Source organism: Mangifera indica, chromosome 19 (genome assembly GCF_011075055.1).
Source record: "Mangifera indica cultivar Alphonso chromosome 19, CATAS_Mindica_2.1, whole genome shotgun sequence".
Lineage (NCBI taxonomy): Eukaryota > Viridiplantae > Streptophyta > Magnoliopsida > Sapindales > Anacardiaceae > Mangifera > Mangifera indica.
This window is the reverse complement of record NC_058155.1, coordinates 6,798,631-6,803,409: the sequence shown is the minus strand read 5'-3', so window position 1 is coordinate 6,803,409 and position 4,779 is coordinate 6,798,631. Positions and strand designations below refer to the sequence as shown.

At 31.6% G+C, this 4,779-nt stretch overlaps 1 long non-coding RNA gene across 1 annotated transcript; it reads left to right on the top strand.

The window, feature by feature from the left end:
* The first annotated feature begins 1,615 nt into the window (after window positions 1-1,615).
* Window positions 1,616-2,577, top strand: LOC123203676. The gene is made up of 2 exons (XR_006499334.1): window positions 1,616-2,197; window positions 2,322-2,577. It is a non-coding gene; the product is annotated as an uncharacterized LOC123203676 (long non-coding RNA).
* The last annotated feature ends 2,202 nt before the right edge of the window (window positions 2,578-4,779 follow it).

The window sequence follows — 4,779 nt, the reverse complement described above, 5'->3', positions numbered from 1 at the left end:
TCCTTGCATTGAGTGCTGAGGACATTTGAAATATCGGCCGAGAGATGCTAAGGGAACAACTAGATGTTCCTAGAAATGAGATATTCCTATAGACGAGATGATCCTATGAGATTTGATAACTTGATTGATAATGAAAGTTATGTCATCACATTCACAACAAACTTCCAATTTTTGCATGGCATCTTCAATTTAAAAGCTTGTGCCTAACAAAATGAATTTACCATTTCTTATTTATCTTAGATTAGTTTTAGAATTAAATACTAAAATAATTAATAGTAATACTGTTTAACCTTATCTCATGTAATTAAATAATTAAAATTAGTCTTAGATTTACCTAAACTTTTAATTTGTCTCTGAACTGACATGCCCTACCACCCAATCCTCAACATCCCTCATCCTAAACACCAAAAAAAAAAAAAAAAAAACTTAATTAACTCTTCTCTCTGAACATTCTAACAGCATACAAATAAAGAGAGAAAATTTCTTAGTAGAAAAATTTAAGAAAAGACAAAAGGGGCTTTGAGACATTGTTATTAAGATTTAGGTCTTTACAATTGATGAACGACGGATGCATTTTATTTGTGAGACTTGGTATATCACATACATTACAGAAGCGAATAAAAAGACGTTGGGGCCACTTAAATTCTCCACGTATTTTCCCATGCATTGAAATTTGGCTCATTTACCAACCACCATGCATTACATACACTGAAATTCATTTGGGTTTTAATAGTATATGCTTTTAATTTAATGTTTTCATAATTACATCTTTCATCGTTCTAGAGGAAAGACGTCCAAGCTTAACCTTTCATGTGAGAAGCCCCACGAGCTCAGTTTTGTAGTTTAATTTCTTTAAAACATTGCTCTTATTCTGGATGAATAGATACAGTGTTTGACTTTAAGACTTCCTTTTTTCTCTCCTTCAAGTGAAATTAACCTGGAGAAACAGTCAAGGGGTACGTGTTTTACTGTTTTGTCGTTCAAATGGTACTACTTTATAGTTGAAATAGTTTTTATCATTATTTCCCTCAGTACATGAGATGAGAAGACTGCTGTACGTTATACGTAAATTAATTAAATATTTAAATTGCTCGACCGGTATCAGGCTTCAATATGCCTTTTCTTGCTTTAATATATATATATATATATATATATATATATATATATATATATATCATGTGTTTTGCAATAAAATTATGGATTAACAAGTAAAATGTGAGAAGAGAAATGATCGTTGGTGAGAAAAGAGATAGGAAAAAAAAGAAGAAAATTTGGCCGCTTGGTCCCATATTAATTTTCCCATGGCCGAATATTCCTAGAAAGTTAGCAATTAAATTCATTTTTCAAAGCTGAAACTCATGATGAATAGAGAACATATCATTTTACAAATATTTACGTTTCTCCTTGAAATTATGAAATTACACATCATTATATTAATTACTTTTTCCATATCTACCTGAAATAAATCAAAGGATCCCACTTGTTAAAGGTCAAGTTCATACACGATCTTCAATGATTTTTAGGGTTAGAATTTATTGTAATTAAAGTCATATTTTACCGCGGTAAGTTATGGTGAATAAGGTAAAAAAAAATTCTATATAAAGAGGGGGAGAGATTTCGTTTGAGAGCACGAGCACAAGCAAAACCTACTTGATATTTTGTAGTGAAAATGGGGTATTCAATTGCCTCTCTTTTGATCACTGCTCTTCTAGTTTTAACAATCTCTTTTAGCTTCCCTTTTGAGTCCTCAGCTGACAACTTCTATTCTTCTCCTCATCCACATAAAAAATCTTCATCACTTCCTTCGCTAGTTAAGCAATCGCCACCACTTCCTCCGCTAGTTCACAATTCGCCACCACTTCCTCCGCCAGTTCACAATTCGCCACCACTTCCTCCGCCAGTTCACAATTCGCCACCGCATCCTCCGCCAGTTCACAAACCGCCACCACCTTCTCTGCCAGTTCACAAACCGCCACCACCTTCTCTGCCAGTTCACAAACGGCCACCACCTGCACCACCGGTGCCCAAGTGTCCACCATTCCCACAACCACTACCCCTATTCAAGCCTTTTCCTCCACCAATACACAAATCACCACTACCACCACTACCCAAGCCCCCACCAGCTCTCCATTCCGTCCGTTTATCTCCCTCTCTTCCCAACCCCTCTAAACAGCGTTTCCATTAAAATGTTTTTCAGGTAAATTCTGCATTACTTATTTTTGTGATAAAACACCAACTTAATGCATTCCATCACAGTTGGTAATATCAATATGTTCAAAAGCGTTTGTTTTTTCAATATAATCTAAATATGTTTTTTGCAGGAGGCAATAGGGAACAGTATCTATATAGATGAATAAGTCTCTTGAAGAGCACAACAGTGGGAAAGAGAAAGCGGGTTTCCGCATTTGGTTTATCTTATAATTTCGTCGTTAGCAGAATATATAATAATGGACGTGTAGAAAAGAAAGAAAACGTACACTTCTTATTTTCATGTAATCGTGGGTTCAGTATTTCATATTTGCTACTTGTTTCATAGATTGATCATATTATAATAATATAAAAACATTTCTCGTTGAATTCGTGATTTGGTTTTTTCTTTATTATTACTTTTTTAATGTTTTTATTAAACTTCACATTCTACTCTCGTGGAATAATGCCAATGAACAGATCATGAGCGCGCAAATTCCAATATATACTCATGTAACAATATTAAGATTATAGGTAGCATTAGCAATATTACAGCAACAGTATTACATTAAATAGGTTTCTTAGTTAGGAATGTTTTGTAAATTAATTTGCAATTTTGCATAAACTAAATAAAATAAATCACTTTTGAATTATATACTACAAATAATTAGAACATAGGATATCTATACACAACTATTCATTACATTAATTTTGATTGACGGTTGTGCAAAAATACCATTGTATTTAGGGTATTAGAATATATTTATACTAATATTACAATTTATCAAGTATTAATTAATATTTTTTATAAATATAAAATTAATAACTCTATTTTTTCAATTACCTTAGATAATACAAAAAATAATGATAAAATAGTTGAATTAATGTTGAATCATTTAGCGAAAAATTATTTCATTTTAGGTATATATGTCATATTTGAATTTAATAACTCAAGATAATTTAAACTTAACAAAAGATTGTCATGACTCAAATGAACATGTTAGAGTCCTCAAGATAGCCACAAATCAATGCTTAATTGTGTACTATCTAACTATATGTTTAATTTTATATAATATGCTAAAAATAAATTATATTTTTAAAGAGTATAGGTATTATAGTATTATTAAAATATGTCTAGACAAATGAAGGAGAAATTTAAAAAATATTAGAAACGAATACCTTTACTTTTTGTTGCAACCATCATTTTAGATCCTAGGGCCAAATTATTAGGAGTCACTACAAAAAAATGGTCTTTATCAAGAAAAAATTAATGAGGGGATAAATATCTCACCGTTATAAATATTTTTTTCATTATTTTAATGACTAATTATTTATACTCTTATTAAAACTAAATAGATGCATACTTTTAACGATGAACTTTTAAATTTTTTACTAATAAACTTAAAAGTTTTTCGTTATTAGTAGGACTAGAAGTGTGTATAATTCCATTTAAATTATAAAATCGGGTTGAATTGTTAAAAAATTATAGTTTGATTTTGCTTGAGATATAATACAATTTAGTCTGAGTTGAAAAATTTTGAAAAAAACTTTATAAAATAATGAAATTAAATTTGTGAGAGAAACATAAAAATCTTAAAATTGTCTATAAATATCTAGTTTTGACCAAGGTGCCTAACTCACTCTTTTTCAGGCTAGAGATCCTTTTAGCATTGTCTTACGCTTAACTGGTACTCAACCTAACCTTTATGGTTAACTAGCACAACCTTGAATAGTTTATGTTGTATAGGATCCAATTGGAGGCAAGTACAGAGCATACTTCGACTACAAAGTTAAGAAAGATAACCAGTATAAGGGATGGTTTATTCTGCCAAAACCTAAGAGAGTTTACTCAGAGGAGAAAACATTTTTCTAGTAAGGATTTTTATTAGAACTTCAATGGCTTCTTTGAGAAGGGAAAGGCATTATATATAGACGTACAAAGTAGGATGCATACGTTATTGCTTACGACACTTACAAACATAGAGGACATACAAAGCACATGGCTCGTACAAAGCATGCTTAAGAAGAAAGAAAAAGGAAAGGAGCTTAATAGCTTATACAAAGTGTGCTTAATTATACAAAAGTAAAAGCATATTAAAGGTTTTTAACAGTGTCTTGGTGCAAAAGATTCTCTGCACTATGTCATAATTGTCCTTAAAGTGAAAGGGGAGATGATACATTAGATCCGCCATCATGTGAACCATGTTCCCCATAATAGGAATCTAGTTCGACTTGGTTAATAAGTTCATTGATCTTATCCATATCTAGAGTTCAATAGAGTATTGATCTTGAGAATCTTGGAAAAAGTCATACATTTTTGGCATTTCTTGAGTGCAAAATGTAGGAGAAGGAATGTCTTGTAAGGTGTTTTGCTGAGTAGTCTATTCTTTTAGAGATGAGGCCTTCCTAGAGATAACCATGTGACTAGCGATGAGCTTTGGTTGACGTCACAATCTTTATTTGTGTGGAAAACTTTTGGCCATAAGTGTCGTTGTTGAGCATTAATCTTGTTATAGAATTTGCCTTTGGCTTGGTTAAGCTAGTGAATATATAACACTAGATATTATTCCCAAGGAGTGTCATCTTCTGGGG